This window comes from Oryzias latipes, chromosome 4 (genome assembly GCF_002234675.1).
Source record: "Oryzias latipes chromosome 4, ASM223467v1".
Classification (NCBI taxonomy): domain Eukaryota; kingdom Metazoa; phylum Chordata; class Actinopteri; order Beloniformes; family Adrianichthyidae; genus Oryzias; species Oryzias latipes.
The window spans coordinates 17,768,718-17,785,999 of NC_019862.2; the positions used below are offsets into that span (position 1 = coordinate 17,768,718).

The 17,282-nt window shown below is 38.2% G+C and overlaps 1 protein-coding gene across 1 annotated transcript in view; it reads left to right on the forward strand.

Annotated features, from left to right (window-relative positions):
* lrrc7 (leucine rich repeat containing 7) overlaps nt 1-17,282 on the forward strand; it is a 125,067-nt gene that overhangs the window by 21,053 nt on the left and 86,732 nt on the right. Inside the window, exon 2 of the mRNA XM_020702499.2 lies at nt 8,714-8,966. The gene's annotated coding sequence lies outside the window, so the exon portion shown is untranslated. The remainder of the gene's footprint in view (nt 1-8,713; nt 8,967-17,282) is intronic.

Genomic DNA, 17,282 nt, shown 5'->3' on the forward strand with positions numbered 1-17,282 from the left:
TTTAATGTCCTCTGCCCAACAGAAAAACCTCTCAGCTCCTTACTGTTTGCTCTGCTGCTGGAGAAAACAAGTACCAGTAAAATAAAAGTGAAAAGATGTTGCTATCAACTATCTAACATGAAGGAGAAAGTGTGATGATAGGGGCTGTTTTGCTGGATGAAGATGTAAAACCAACAGTTGCCACAACTGTCTGCAGCACTGTCCAGTTCCTTCCATGCACCAAGTTGGTCAGGAGCTCATACAACAACAAGATAATGATCCAAGACATTCGTCTATAATGTGGCAGGACTGCCTGAGTACAGTAGAACTAGATGATAAACTTTAATAAGAACCTTCAGTGGCTAGCTATATCTCTAAACTCAAAACTTGTTCATCTGGTTTGGGATGAACTGAACATAAGAGTGTAAGAACTCAATGTTTTATTCTTGTTTACCATCTTCTTCTTATGTCCTTAGGAAGTCCTGACACATTTATGGGGACTTCCACAGAAGTTATCAGAAGAAGAATCAACTCCTACTGTAGATAGAAAGCCATGACTGTACATCTGTAAAAAAAAAAAAAAAGGGCTACTTTTATTAATTTAAAGTTTGGTGAACAGGTATAAATTGATTCCAGGTAGGGCTGCACGATATGAGGAAAACTTGCGATATGCGATATTAGTGATCAATATTGTGATAACGATAAATTTGCGGTAAATAAACAAATAGAAAAAATAAACAAAAACATCATTCCCATTTCATTGCAACAGTTTAAAAATTATACTCGAAATGACCCTCATCGACATGGGGGACAAACGTCAGGGTGGCTAACCCTGGTCCTCAAGAGCCTCAACCCTGTCTGTTTTCCAATTCTCCCTAGACTGCTCGATAATGATAACCAAAATCAGGTGTGTTCAGTCAATCAGGATGTGAAATCACTTGAGTCAGCCAATCAACAGCAAGCTGGTTAAGGAGAGCTGGAAAACAGGCAGGGTTGAGGCTCTTCAGGACCAGGGTTAACATAATAGGCCTCCATCTGATTGGTCAACAATGGGAAGGCGTCCATCTGATTGGTCAAAGCAAAAAGGGATTTATTTGATTCGTTAAATGCTTCAAGCTGCTAGAAGATTGTTTTAACACATTTTGGGTTTGTGATTTATTGCGATATTCGCCGTCTTTTGCGATATGCATATTGCAGAGCTGGATATTGCGATAACGATAAATTTGCGGTATATTGTTCAGGCCTAATTCCAGGTGTTGTTTAATACAATCCTTCCATTTCAGAGTGAAACAAAACCATACACTAAATACTTTTAAGAAAAAGGTAAACACTGAATTTTTCTTAAATTTTTGACCAGTACCCTATAGGCAATATTAAACAAAATGTAGGAAATGGGACCATAAAAATGTGCTTTTAGATTTTCTAACAAAAATAATTTTGTTCAGCTAAGAGTTTATTAGCAAACAAGCAGCTTTGAGTGTGAATATAAAGCAAGCAGCTCCTGATCTGCATGAGAAGTCATGCGTGATGCATATGTTTTATTGACATTGTGAATATACTTCAATGGTGTGAAGATTCAGACAAGGCTTCAAACCTAGTGAGTGTATCATCACAAGGTTTGCAGTGCACTGACCCTTCAGAAAAAGAGCATCTTATGTAAGGCAGAGTTGCCTATGTGTTGTATTTAATCTGATCCCTTAAAATGCCTCTTTCTGTGGTTGAAATTAGGATTAGATGAAGATTTTGGTTTTGCCTGTATATTTCTTTTGTAATGAAAAAATTGATTAAAAGCCCAGAGATGTGCAAATTTAATCACAATAATGCAATTTTAACTGTGCCTCTGTTCTGGAGCATGCAGCAGGTGGAGCCCTGATTCCAGTGCTGCATGCCACAAGTGTTGATCTCCTTTTGGATTCTCTATGAAGAGCCATAAATAAGGTACCCTTCACTTTTTGGATCAGGATTTAATGAGAGATTATTTTAATCTCATAATCTCAAGACTGAAAATCCAAAGAGTTAGAAATAATAGCTAAAGTGCAAGTATTTATAATAAAAAAAACAATAGAATTATCTTTAGACTGTTTAACTAAACATATTGTTTTGATTGTTTTTTTCTCTTTTGTTGAATCAAACCTAGAAATTGTTTTTTATATTCACAGATATTGTGAAAAATAAGGACTGCATGCTGAAATTGTTCACTTCAAGTCTTCTGTTTGCCAGATACAGTCAAGAATAAATCTTTACGCACATCCTAAAACAAACACATTTAATAAAAAACAGAGAAATACTTAACCAAGTATGCTTGCAAAAAACAGCCATTACTTTAGATTCAGCTTTTGTGAGCTTGTACACAGATATGTCTTTTTTTTAGTTGATTTCATGTCTTAAACCTGCTATTATTCCTTTGTTTTAATGCTAATTGAGGATTGAGTAGCATTTTGGTTCTTTTTACTTCATTATCTAACTCTCTGTGTGAGCATCTCAAAAACACTTCAGAAAAGACGTATGACTGCCAGTTATTTAAAAAGATGACAGTTTGGGTTATGTCAAATGATGGGTTCACATGTCACAATATCACTGTGGCACTGGGCTCTTTTGCTCTCAATGTAATGCTCCAGCTTGAAATTTTTTCCTCTGAGGGACCAAATAAAGACTTTTCTTATCTTATCTTATCTGATAGACCTTGTCCTACATCTTGACAGTAGATACTCATTAAGATTGTACAAGTATTGCTTATTTGTGGAGTTGCCAGTAAAAAAAAAAAAAGCTTATTTCTCCTCAACCCAAAAGAAAAATAAACAAGTTTCTTATGGACTTTTAAAGGTAATTTAACAATTTATTTTCATTTGTTCATTTTGGGTAGCAGCAATTAAAGCGGCCAAACAAACAAATAAAAAATAGGAAAAAACAAAAGCAATTTGACCAGAGTTATAAAAAGTAGCAGCACAGTTTAGGTTTGATTCTTCTGATAACACAAAACTCCCAATAGAAAGAAAAGTACCTTATAATAATAAATGTTCTGTTGTGTGAATAAAAGCTCTTCCTATGCACTCAAGACAAACATGGAAGTGGAGTGGTAATGGTTTGTTTCCATTCTAGAATCAGTCAGTCAGAGTAATAAAGTTGTCATCATAAAGGTAATCTGTCCAACAGGTAAAACGTGGCGAAATCTAGGCCAAACAGCAACAAGAGCCACAAAATATGCAATACTTGTGCGTTAGGTGAAACAAAATGCATATTAATGTCTGCAAAAATAAAGGGAAGAGACAGTTTGAAACCAATGGATGGATGGATAGATAGATGGATGGATGGATGGATGGATGGATGGATAGATAGATAGATAGATGGATAGATGCTTGTCTTCACTGTCCTATTAGTTTCCATAGTAACAGAGTGTTGCTGAGCTGGTTGTTGGGCAACCCACTCAGCCTGGACAACATGCAAACGCATTCTTGCATACACAGTCATTTACCCTCAAGGACACACCTGTATTGATGACAAGATAGAAACAGGCAAACAAATGATTTAACACATACAAACACTGTTGAAGGTCAACAACTGTTTGTCCACACCCTGCACCCTCACACATGATGCTGCTCGTTTGGTCCCCACATTGATTACGAAAAAAACAAAACAATCAGAAGACACTCTTGCTCACAATCTCGTTTAGATCTGGTGTGTATGAGAGAGCTATAGCCCACTCAGTGCACCGCAGAGACAAAGACAGAAACAGAAATACCAAAGTAGGTTAGAGCACAGCATTCTGGGAAATCAGGATACCCCCTGGGCTTCTGCAAGAGGCTCTTTCTTTCTTTCTTTCTTTCTTTTTTTCTTTCTTCTTGTAGCTTGTAGCTTCTAGCTTCCTTTTTTTTAAAACTTTTTTCGGTTTTATATTGAATCTCTCTTTGTTGTACATTTTGTTTTAGGCTTTAGTCTCTCCTTTGCACTTTTTAAACGTGATACATTTTTAGGTTTGCCCCATTTTTTTAACCCCTCTGTTTCTGTCTCAAGTTGTACCTGTTTTTTCTCTCTCTCCACTGTATGGAGACGTTTCAAATTTGACAAAGATTAATTTTCTGCCAGTTTTCACCCTCATCTGTACTCAGCTGTTGTTGTTTCCATTCTGGAACTACGTGCAATATCCTGGTTTTAGATGGTGAAGAACTAAAGTCCCCCTTTTTAGAAAGGAAAAAAGAAGTATACAATCCTGAAAAGCTCCTAAAACATTAACTGATTATCAAGCAGATAAGGGACTGTGGCATGTGAAGCTTTAAGGATCTGATTACAATTTGAAATTAAATAAACTTTAGAAGAGAGCTACATATTATCCTTGATGGACAATTTAAATGGGTTAGAAACAGTGAAATTTGCATCAACTAAACCTATTCAGCCAAATCTTTAAAGTAGGAAACTGCATCCAAATCTTCTTAAAGTAATAATCTGGTATCAGTTCAGTCAGGTATATTCATTGCCTTCCTCTTTTTGCTTTTGTTGACACTAGAAAGCAACAAAAGTTACTGACAGAGAACAGGGAGGTATGCAGTGAGGAGAGAAAAGCCGTTCTGTTCTGAACTCCAGAGGAAACTTGTGGAGTTGTTGGCTTCCTCCCCAGTGTTTTAGTCTGCCCACCACAATGCTGTGAATTACAATGAATCTCCCGAGGGACTCCTATAACTCAGCCCAAGCAGACTTAATTGTCTTACAGGTTTTCCTGATGTAAGCAGCTAAATGACTGTACTCTGTTTCTTGAAACGGTCAGAACTAATCGTTTGATTAAGTAAAAGATTGTCAAACATTTTAAGTGTAATTTCTCGTCTTACTTTTTTTTCCTCCCTTTCTTCCACCCACTTCCCTTTTTCTCTTAGTCCTCTAACTTCCATGCTAGCACATATGGCCTGTTATCTTTCTGCATCCCGTCATTTCAACTGAATTGCATACCCTGTACCTTTTATGTGTGTGGGAGAATGTGTGCAAACATTTTATTATTCTGATTTGCTTTTGTGTGTGTCTCAATGTCTGTCCAATGTGTGTGGGTCCCAGAAAAGACGGACCTCAGGGAGTTGTGCTCTACTTTTGGTCCTTTATTAATTCACCCTTCGCTCCCACTCAGTTTGCCAGGATTCAGGAGATGGAGGGATTGAGAGAAAGAGGTCATTTGAGGGAAGGGAGGAAAAACCAAAGTGATTATGTTTAAATGAGATTGTAAACACCCATGTTTGCTGACATTGACTATGCGAGGCAATTGGTCTTGAATTTAAAAAAAAAGTTTCTAGCAACAATTATTTTACAGACAACATGCAGCTTTTACTCCAAGAGTAGATAATGTTTTGTTTTTCTCCTAATAAAAAACAGATGGTATAGGCACTGGAGTCAGCATTTATAAAATTCCCTTTTTTTTCATGGCAGAGAGTTTTATAACAGTAGAGGAGTATAAGATGAAATGACAAGATGTTCATATTAAAAACAACTGCTCACTTTTCAGTTTTGATGAGACAGCAATGTCAGAAAGGAACAAAAACAGGTATTTTATGTGATATTATTAGCTTTTTAAAATAAATAAATCTGATCTCTAAACATCCTCCGTGTCTTCAATGCAATGTAATGAGACACAGACAGACAGGAATGTGAAAGTATCTGCTGTAAATCCAACTATTGCTCACATCCATATTTATGAAGCTAGAAACTATGTCCAGTAGGAGAAACAGCAATCCGTGTTTATGAATGACTTATGACGTAAATAATTACTCTGTTCGGACAAATTAATTAATGTGTGGGAACGGAATATTATCTTGTGGGAACAAGATACTATTTCGTTAGCACAACCTAATTATTTCGAGGGAATGAAATAGTATTTCGTGGGAACTGAATATTATCTTGTGGGAAAGAAATATTATTTCGCGCAAACAAGATATTAATTTCTGGGAATGAGATATATATATTTTTGCTAATGTCAGGACACGGGCTCCGTACTTTACATCTCATGACGACAGGTGAGGAAGACGGCAGGTAAAGCACTGCGTGTCATCAGTCTCTCACCAGACCACACTTTCCAGCTTGAAACGTGTTTCAACCAGGAACTAAAAGCTCCCGAACCGATCCAAACCCACGCAAAATATGTCCATCGACCAAAAGCATTTTTTTTCCTTCAGTCAGAATAAAACCGCTCTATTGAGCTGGAAACCGCCCAGTAAGGCTGGCAATGCTGCCTCTGATCGCTAACTTGCAAGTCTCTGGACTTGCTGCTGAATAAAATACACCATTGCTTCAGTAGGACGCAGGACGATCAAACGCTTTTACATGATCCATCTTATGCTAGATCAGTGATTTGGGGTGTTTTTTTTCATCACAGAGTTAAATAATGATAGATGTAAAATTTATTTTAGACACTTTTATTAAGTGTTTAATTTAAGTTAAGTTTGGAGCCAAAGTAGTTCGATGCATGTTTGCATCAAGGAGTTAAAAAAAAGCTGGACCTACATTTAAAAAAGTTAAAAAAAATAAAAATGTAGCTTTTCAAAAACTTAAAAAAAAAAGTGGGACAGTAACTTAACCCATAAGGACCCCAGACCCAATTTATCTTGAAATGAAAATTATGTGGGACATACCACAAATCAAGTGGACTACAGAACTCACTTCAGATATTTTTCTTTAACATGATGATGATGTCACCATGGGTTATTTTGGGTTAAATCTAGGATGAAAACATGAATTTAAAATGATAAAATTGTACAAATCGGAAACTCCGATCTGGTGTGATCATGTTACGGAAAAAGCTAACCCATAATAAAGAAAAGCCAAAAAATCTCAAACTGGACTGAATGAAAAAAGACAACTAAAACTCTACATTATCATTCATTTGCTTTTTTGAGGTCTCTCTGTTTACATAAATACAGCAAAACGTAGAAGTCATCTGCTTCTCCACCTGTTCTTTCATGTGTCTGATTATGTTACGAAGTCACTGCAACGCCAAACAAACTCCAAGATGGGGTGATGCAAACCACATTTTATTGAAAACTGCAATCACCTCCACTAGATGTCACTGTGTTCAGCGTGATAGACAATAAATAATCCCCAGAGATTTATAGTGATCAGTTTTAATGTACTCTCACTTGATCAGCACAGAAAGGCCTGAAAAGTTTTTTGTTGCTGCCAAATCATTACAGGCCTCTGTCCCCATCACAAAACCTCCAAATTGACCCGGCTGCATCTGTGTGGCATAATGATCCGTTGAATGTCATTAGGCTGGATGCAAGACAAATCTGACTAGCCGCACACTGCCAGTGTCTCTATTATCTCATTAGTTTGACTTTTCTTCTATTTTACTGGCAATGAAATTTTCATTTTTACATCGCTGAGCACTGCTATCAGTTCATTTAAGTACACTGTGGATTAATGAACTGCCCATGAACAAGGAAGAATGCTGTACCAATTAGTGTTGAGGCCATGTAGTCATTTTTAATCATGTGTGCTGTAGCAAAAAGTGGTTGGATGGAAGCTATTCTCAAACCTTGAGTTTGTTTTTTGACCCAGTGAAATGACCCAGAAATTAAAAACACATTTGAATTTGGCAAATTAAAAGAAAAAAGTAGTCTGTTGCTCCCTTTCCTTGTCTCCTTTGAAAAAATAAAATTGTGTCTAAAGTGCAAGGAGATAATCCAGTCCAACAATTATACACCGGTATGTCTATCAAATTGTCAGTCATTTATTGTGGACTACTTGTTGTATAAACTGAAATTGTTGAACTGATATCACTAAAAGTCTGACACTGATTGACTTTTTATCTATTGTAAAAGCTTTCCAGTGGTTTTTTCGATGATGATCAAGCCATTTTTAGCCAAAATCAAAGAACCTTGTATTGTTTTCTAGAACACAGTTTCTGCACGGCGACAAGAGTTCATTAGAAATCCTCCTCTGAGTTGTGACTGTTGGTGCAGAGTACACATTTATTTCATGCACTTGCCCTCTGCACTGGCTGTTTTTATTTTTTTAAATACTGCTTTTGTTATCAGGCAGTACTTCTTTTGGATAATAATACCCTCAAACTGGCAGCCGTCTTAATTGCATTAGATTATTAGGACTGTTGTGTAGTGGAAGCAGCCCCCAACAGGACTCATTTTAGATAATGAAAGTAGGTTTATTGGACATATTCTATTACATTTGTGGGCCAATCCAGGTGAAGCACAGCAGGCTGCTGCTCTGAAGATGGACATGGAGGCTAATCACCCTGCCACAGCAACTGGCAAACCCTGTGTAGAACAAAAATAAATAATAAAAGAAGGAAAGGAGTGAAATTCAAGTTGATTTAAACCAATCTCGTGATCTCAAAAGTCCAGCTGAACAGGCCATCTCTCCTCTAATCACTTTTTGACTGCTTTATGCTGCAATCTCTAAGATTTGAATCTGGGTCTTTTGAAAGTCAATACGCAGGGTACGCCTAACTAAGTAATGGTGTCAAATATTTCCATATTTCCAACATCACATTGAATCTGTCAGGTTGTTCTGAGCATGCCTTTAAAGGACAAGGAAAAAAAAATCATTAAACGCATGCAATACATTTTGAAGAATTCAACAACCTAAAATGTGTAAAAACAAACAGGGGTTTGTTTTTGATGGGAGTAGCAACTAAAAACTAGCTAACCAGCCAACTAGCACACATTTGCTTCAAAAATCTTTTAAAAGCGACTTTATATTTGAACTAATTAACTCCCTCTTTTCTTGTTCTTTTTTTGTGTAGGAACAACTGGACCTGCAGGCAGAGCTGTGGAATTTATCAAAAGCGAAAAAAAGCAACCCCAAAAATGTTCAGTACAGCACAATTCCCATAAGGGCTTGCACACAGGCCTCATGAGTGGAGTTACAAGGAGGCAGAGATGAACCTGACCAACCACAGACCGTCACCTGGGAACAGAAGTTCCACCCATCATTGATATCTGGGGTGACAGACGGAGAACGAAGCCTTTTTTCCCACCAGAGTCTTGGTAGATCGGGTAGGATTAATTTGTTACTGTAAGCAACTTTTCAAAATTGTCCCTTTGTTGTGGAAGATGATGGTGTGTGAGAGAAGAGAATGGGATGGTATCTTGGTCTCTGTGTGGTTTTGGAGTTCCCTCCAAAGCCAAGAAGTGGATGAAAGAATAAGGTGGAAGGTCCGTTTTGTGAAGATCAAAGCTTTCTGATGTGATCGTTCAGGTTCTTTGCAGGTTCAGTGAGGCTGAAAACTGTTTCAAAGCTGCTCCAACTGTTATGTTTTAGTCATTATCATAGATTGTGTTCAGCTTTCACTTTTAGTAAACCGGGTCTCTTTTCCTGATGCTTTAACTTAACCTTAACCTAAATGGGAGTCACACATAATGGTGCACACTAATGGATATAGTCCTAACAAGAACTTTTTCATCTTTTGCTCTTTGCATGTGTGGATATTTTTCACAAGTATGGGTCAACCTAAACTGCCTTTTTCTTTCCTTTTGTCTATCTATATCTTTCTTTCTCCTCTTGGGTTTTTCTGTCTTTCATTGCCATGGAAACCCATCCTACATATATCTGATTGCCAAGCCAGGAAAAGTAGGGCTCAGTTTGACAAGCATGGTTGTATCAGCCACTAGGATGCATCTCAGACCTATCCGGGAAACCCTGTCTGGCGTCTATAGTATATTTATCTTTGAAGGCCTTATTTCTTCCTCTGTTTTCCCCCAAAGAGTTTCCCAATATTGTCTGTCCCAAGGAGAAACATCAAGCTGACCTCCAACTCTTTGAGAATACTGCATAGCTGTTCCAACATTCATAGAAATATTTATGATGATTACAATTTAAGATTGTTTAGGAGGTGAAGTTAAATCTGGCTTAAACATTTCTAGCAGAAGGACAATAATGAACTAATTCTATTTACATAACAAATTTCCTAAACACCCTGAACATTGACTTGTTTGACATTTACACATCTGCAGAGGGTTTCAGGGTTGCCTGTTTTTGTAACGCTGGAACAATTTCTTGATTGACACTAGTCTGCTGCAGTGATGTTTGCAGACAGCAATTCCCTTTCAACCTTCCATCTATCCATCTTCAGATCCCGCTGAATACCATTTGGGGCTATGGGGTTGCTGGAGCCAATCCAGCTGTTGAGCAAAGTCAGGGTACACCCCTAACAGGTTGTCAGTGTATTGCAGAGCGATTGTCTTTCAGTGAACTACAAATTTTTCAGTTGCTACTGTAGACAATACATTTTTACCATACTTTCTATATTTTATTTTACAAAAAAAGAAGAAATGTGTCCATGTTGGACCTGGGTGGCCACGGAAGACACTGAGGGAAGCAAAATAGTTATTTGTGGTAAAAACAAAGAAATAAATAATGATACAAACCAAATCCAACACAACAAACTTCCGAACAGATCTATTTCCATTCATGGACACTAGTCAGAGATCAATGAGTCGTTGAGGTCTATGGACAGTAACAAAATCTCTTCCTGCTGAAAGTGAAAACAAAAAGGAAAAGAAGGAGATGCCAAAACAATGACAAAGCTCAGACTTTTATAAAAACTGTTACATTTCCTGATATTTTTTTATGTTTGAAGCAACTTCCAAAAATCATAATCAGATGAAGGAATAAGTAAATGTCAGAAGGCAATATTGCCATTTAAAAAAAGAAAAGGTACAGAAATTGAATAATACAGGAGGAACTTCTAGTAGAATTACTGGTCCTGAACACTTCAGCTGATACCTTTTGGATGAAAAAGAGGAAACCAAGTTTTGTGGCAGGCCCCTCTAAGAGTGTTTGTTTTGAGAAAGGAAACAAACTTGTGGCAATCCCAAGACCTTGTGATTTCTTTCTGAAAAAGCTTTTGTTTTACTGTACTTTTGATTAACCGCTGAAATAAGTACACCTGCAAGATGTGTTCTATCCAGTCACTGGCTCCAAATTCTTATACCTTTTCAGATTTGTGCTAGGGTTCATAAAACATGCATGGATACAACAAGGATTGCCTTTTCACTAGTTCCTCTGGGCATGTGAGCATTTTCTCTTTCTCTAAAAAGAAATGTCCACCTATACCAATACATTTTGATTATGTGTGATGCAACATTGAAATAAGATTGAGTGCTGCAAAATGCAAAATAGCCAGACTAATAAAGTTATATTAATCACCTTTTATTCTTAAAGTGTTTTTTGTTTTTGTTTTAAGGTTTCAGTCCACAAAAAAGCCTTAAAACTGTGAAAAAAATGCAAATACACAACTTGAAAAAAATGTATCTAAACATTTTGATATGAAATTTTTGCAAATGCCTTTTCAATGACAGTATTTAAAACATTTCAACAAGTAAATAACAAACATCCTCAGAAAGTCATTCATCATGATAGTCTCATAAATGTGTAAAATAGGACATAGTTGATGTTGCATTATTTTATTTATTTTTTTAATATTGACAAGACCTTTAATGCAGTTACATGTGAGATTACTGTGTTCCAGTTCCTTCAGCATTACAAATAGAATTAATCCAAGCAGCTGGCATGATCATATATTATGTAATTTACTTATTTTCTTTTTATTAGCTTTGCTTGAAAAACATACTCAAACATGCAATTATATCACCATTTGCGAAATGGGTATTCCCCTTAAGGACGCAGTAGGGGTCTTAGCAGCAGGGCTATGCTGTTTTTTATGCTAAAGAGTGTTGTTTCAATGTGAGACCACTGCTTTTAAAATATGTGATATTTACATTTTCTTTTGATTGCTTGTTTTCAAGACGGTCTTTTTTAGGAACTCTCTTTTAGAAGAAGACAGCAAAGCAGCAAACAATTGTACAAAGTCCCAGTAAGTGCAGCAGATGCAGCAAAGGGACAGAAAATTCCATCTGAGCTCAAATGAACAGAGTTAATAGCTTTTATGAAAAAGTCCTTTATGACTCACTCCAGGAGGCACATTACAGAAACATCAGAATGAGAAAATCCTTTTTTAATCCCACTTCAGAAAGCAATTTAGGCTTTCTCCACGACACAGGACGCGCCGCTGCATGCAGCATCAGTCAAGCTGCAGTTTTAGAGTTTGTAAATCAGCCTGAATCTGCTGCAGAGGCATATATTGTTTGATCTAGTGGAATAATTCATGACTGAATCTGTATTTTAGATGAGCACGATGATACCATAAACAAGCTACACTTACTTTATTTTTTATCCTTTCAGTTTTTAAATAAGAGGTTTTTCAAAATGCATCTCAAATCAAAATTTCAGTGTTATTATAATGATGGTCTGCATTAACATCTAAATTGTTTTTGTATTGATGATGTATAAAAATGTGCAGGAACAGCAGGATCCAGACCATTTTATTTGGAAGTGGCTTACACTTCAATGACGTTACCTTTTGAATAGGATAAAAAATGAATTTGCCAGTGTGAGGGCACAAAAGAAAAGCATGCTGCAGAAAAAACAGGGCTAATACTAACGCGTCCAGGAGCAAAACCAAAATTATGTCTTGAGATTTTGTTTACAAAAATATAAAACAACTTTACCACTATTGAACTCTATACTAACCAGCTACTTAATTAGGCACAACTTACTAGTACCGGGCAGGACCCCCTTTTGCCTTCAGGCTTGCATTAATCTTTGGTGTCATAGATTCAACAAGGTGCAGGAAACATTTCTCAAAGAGTTTGGTCCATATTGGCATGATAGCATCACACAGTTGCTGCAGATTTTTCTGCTGCACATCCATGATGCCAATCTCCAGTTCCACCACATCCCAAAGGTTCTTTATTGGGTTGAGATCTGGTGACTGTGGAGGCAATTGAACTCCAGTGAACTCCTTGCCATGCTCAAGAAACCAGTCTTATCCTGCTGGAAGTAGCCATGAGAGGATTAATTCACTGTGGTAATAAAGGGATGGTCAGGTTCAGCAAAAATACTCAGGTACGCTGTGGTGTTGTGAGCATGGTCATTTGTTACTAAGGGGCCTTAAGTGTGCCAAGAAAATGTACCCCACACCTTTACACCACCACCACCAGCCTGAATCACTAGCCGCGGTTACATGGGCAAAATATCTTGATCGGATCAATGGTCGGATTAAAATTCAGCCGTGTACATGGGCCCAGAAAAACTTTTTCTGATTAGAACAAACGTTCACGTGGTCACACTTTCGGTCAGTCATTTGGGCATGCGCAGTAGTATTGAAAATACAGGAAGAGGAAATGAGTCCCGCTGTAAACAAAGTGAGCTGCCACATACATTTATGCAGCAGCTCGGTAATATACGAGACGATCTTCTGAATGTGCTTTTATTAATGTAATGAATAGTTTAGCAACCTGGGGGTTAGCCCCTAAGGCTCATGGGAAGCGGGGAGTTTTAGGATGAAACCTTGAGTCAGAGGGTTGGAAACTGAAGTGATGTGCATACTGTTGTGTTGTGGTGTTCAGTTCTGCAGCTATGGGAGGGTTGAGGGGACAATAACCCTCTAAGGTGGGGGAAGTGTAGCAACCTGGGGGTTAGCCCTGCCCTGAGCCCCTAAGGCTCATGGGAAGTGGGGAGTTTTAGGATGAAACTTTGAGTAAGAGGGTTGTGAACTGAAGTGACCTCCATGCTGTTGGGGCTGTGTGTGGGTGCTGGAATAAACGGGCTTGTTGCTCAAAAGTAGATATTGCCTCTTTCACTGTTTCTTCCAACCTGAGACTGTCCGGGGTCGTGCGGTGTATGGGGCACGGACAGCTCTCCAAAGAAACCTCCTCAACATCCTCACGAGCAGTTTGGCTTTCGCTACCCCGCTTAAGTGACGGTCCGGCCGGATCGTTACAATATTACAATATTATGAAGCGCCTGTTTGCTCATCATTTTATTTTTACTCCGTTTGGTCAGTGCTTTTTTTTGTGGAAGAACGGAGCCAGAAGAAGCCAGGGTTAGGAGAGGCTAACACAGGCTAACAACATTAGCCTTGTTTGATGAACACAAAATCCATGCATGAAATACTGCAATCTGCATCCTGGCTGCACTTAAATATGTGGTAATAACATCAGTCTTTATTTTGTCGGAAAACGACTGGAAACACAAATCCACGTGATTGTTTGTTTCTAAGGACTGAGTGGCATTTCTGCTTTGAAAAGCTCACAAACCGCCCCAAAGCCGCTGTGTGAGCTGGCTGCCCAAGCTCTGCTTGGACACACAGTTCTCCTGAGTCCGGCAGTCAATAACCCAGAGAGGCGGGTGGGAAGCCCCCCCCCCCGGAGCGCACACGTAACAAAGCACCACACCCCTGTCCGCAAACACAGAGCTATAAGTCCGGCTGCTCTGCTCACAGACACGATTCACTCGCGTGGAGCAGCCGGTCAGTCCCGTCTGTGCTTAAAAGCTTTCTCTGAAGCACCTCACCTTCTATGCGTGACGTAAACCAGCGCAGTAGTGACACACGATCGGAATAAACCGTGTACATGCAACACGATCCGATGAACAAACGGCATAACCCACCAACTTCGATTGGAAAGAAATTTTGATCCGAACGAGTCTGAACGGTGTGTTTACATGACGCATTTTTTCTCTTCCGATCAGGCGTTCTTTCCGATTACTTTGTCCATGTAAACGCAGCTATTGACACAAGGCAAGGAGGGATCCATGCTTTCATGTTGTTGACCCCAAATTTGAACCCTACCACAGGAATGTGGCGGCAGAAATGGAGACTCGTCAGATCAGGCAACATTTTGCAGTCTTCTATTGTCCAGTTTTGGTGAGCCTGTGTGAATTGTAGCTTCAGTTTTCTGTTCTTGACAGAAGTGACACATGGTGTGGTCTTCTGCTGCTGTAGCCCATCTGCCTCAAGGTTGGACTTGTTGTGCGTTCAGAGCTGCTCTTCTGCAAACCTCGGTTGTAACTATTTGTGTTACTGTTGCCTTTCGATCAGCTCAAACCAGTCTGGCTGTTCTCCTCTGACCTCTGGGATCAACATGGCTTTTTTGCCCACAGAACTGCCGCTCACTGGAAATTTTCTCTTTTTCAGACCATTCTCTGTAAACCCTAGAAATGGTTGTGGGTGAAAATTCCAGTAGATCAGCAGTCTCTGAAATCCTCAAACCAACTCGTTTAGCACCAACAACCAAGTAATTTCAATCCCCTTTCTTCCCCTTTCTGATGTTTGGTGGTTTGAACTGCAGCAGATCATCTTGACCTTGTCTATATGGCTAAATGCACTGAGTTTTTCCCATGTGATTGGCTGATCAGAAATTTGTATTAACCACAGTTGAACAGGTGTACCTAAAGTGGCCAGTTTGTATAGTTTGAAAAAAAATTCTTTAGTGGAAACTATATATATTAGTTGATGTTTTTTTTCAATTTAAAGATCTTTTTATTTATGTGAAATCAGTCTTGGAGCCCAGCCTACACTGTAGTTACTTTGGTGTTCAATTGTTCTGAGATGGATGAAGATTTATTGAATCATGTCTACAGTTAAAGCAGCTAAAATGTAATTTTAGCATATCTATGAGAAATATGTGGTAAAAACTAGACTAAAGCACACCTTGATGCACACACACAACTGATTATAGTTTTCATCTTATAGACTTAAATGTATAGAGGGGAGTGCTGTTAAAATATTAAAAGTTACATATCAGCACATGCAGAAGTGGACTAACTAAAAGTTGCCCTGAACTCTAAACAAAAATACAACTTTTTGCACCTCAGTGGTTTCATAAAAATTGAGATAAAATGTGTAAATAATTTAGGTTTTTGTTCCTTTCTCTGTTGCCAGCTTAAGTGCTTTTAGCACCTTTCACCTTGGATCTAATATTGAGAGAGGTGAAAGCTGTGTAATAATCCTAAATTTGTCAAGATCCGCAGTAGCCAAACAGAAATGAGAAATAACGGCATTTCCCTGGCCTGGTCCGTCTTTTCTTTTTTTTCTTTCTATTTGCTCGTCAGCTGTCATTGTTTACTCCCCTCAGGTATTTTTTCTTCCTCTACGAGTTACGCGAATGGTCGCCATAGAAACAGAGAGACTATGGCAAAATGAGAAAAGAGATTGAAAAAAGAATGGAAGCAAAGGAAATTAAAGAGACTGACGAGGAGAGAAGGAGGGCAGACTTTAAGGTCCCCCACTTCACAGAGGCTCCTCAAATCTCTTTTCTTTTCGTCTGTTAGAGCTGTCAAACCTTGCTTCCATCCACCCTTCCAGTGTTCCCTCTAATCTTTCATCCACCCTTTTATCCCTGTGTGCAGTGGAATTTGCATTGTAAACATTGTGGTTTGTTGCTCTAGGTAAAAATTGCTTGTTAACAACATTATCTATTTGACAGAACAAAAGATTTTCTGTGCCTTTCTTTTTTCTTGATTCTACAACGTCTCTAAAATCTATTTATTTTGTATTTTATTGGAAACAAGAGTATTTAGGATCTCACATAGTTGGTGAATTTGCACTTAAATAAAAAAAAGCTATAGAATAACATTTGTCGGTGAATAGAGCGGGTTATGTGCTGGGTAGAGAGGAGAGTATCTCATTCTTAATCTCATTCATATATTCATCAGCAGATAGAAGTGCTGACGCAAGTGAGAGGGAGAGGAGGCAAGAAGAGAGTGTGAAAGACAAAAAATGGGACACAAAGTTTGAGGGGATGTGTACAGATCTCCATCATGTGACTGCTGATCAATTTAGCAAACCAGCAGAATATTGAAAGTAAACCCACAATCTTTGTTTTTTGTTTTGTTGTGAGATAAGTTAATGAATTTATTAATTTCAATAATATCAATTAATTTCATAGTGCACTGCAAAATGATCATCTGATTCTGATTCTGTTACATCCTGCAACAGTGTTACAGATTAATATTAAACATGACCAAAAATTGTAAAACAAATTTTGAACATAGTTCCATGAGTTTGTGTGTATGACTTAATAATTCATATTCTCCTCCCATTTTCTTTAAATCACCTCAATTATTTTTGCACATTTCTTCTAAAGTACATTGTGGATGTGCTGCAAAGGCGGTGAAGTGGTTAGTTGTCTCGCCTCACAGTTAGAAGGCTCTAGTTCGAATCCCGTCTGGGGTTTTTCTATGTTTTTCTATGTGGATTTTGCATGTTCTCATGCATGGAGGCTCTCCTGCTTCCTCCCACAGTCCAAAACCATGCCTAATAGATGATTTGGTGATTCTAAATTGCCCCTAGGTTCAGATTCTGATCCCCTGATGGAAGAAATTCTTTGATGAACCCAACAATCCACAAGGAGGATGTGAAACATGCATGTAAAATATTACCTGATGAAACTCATGAGTATGTTTGCTTTGCTGCTTATGAGAAACACTGCTGTGACTTATTGTGTTGATCAAGTGTGTTTTTGACTAGT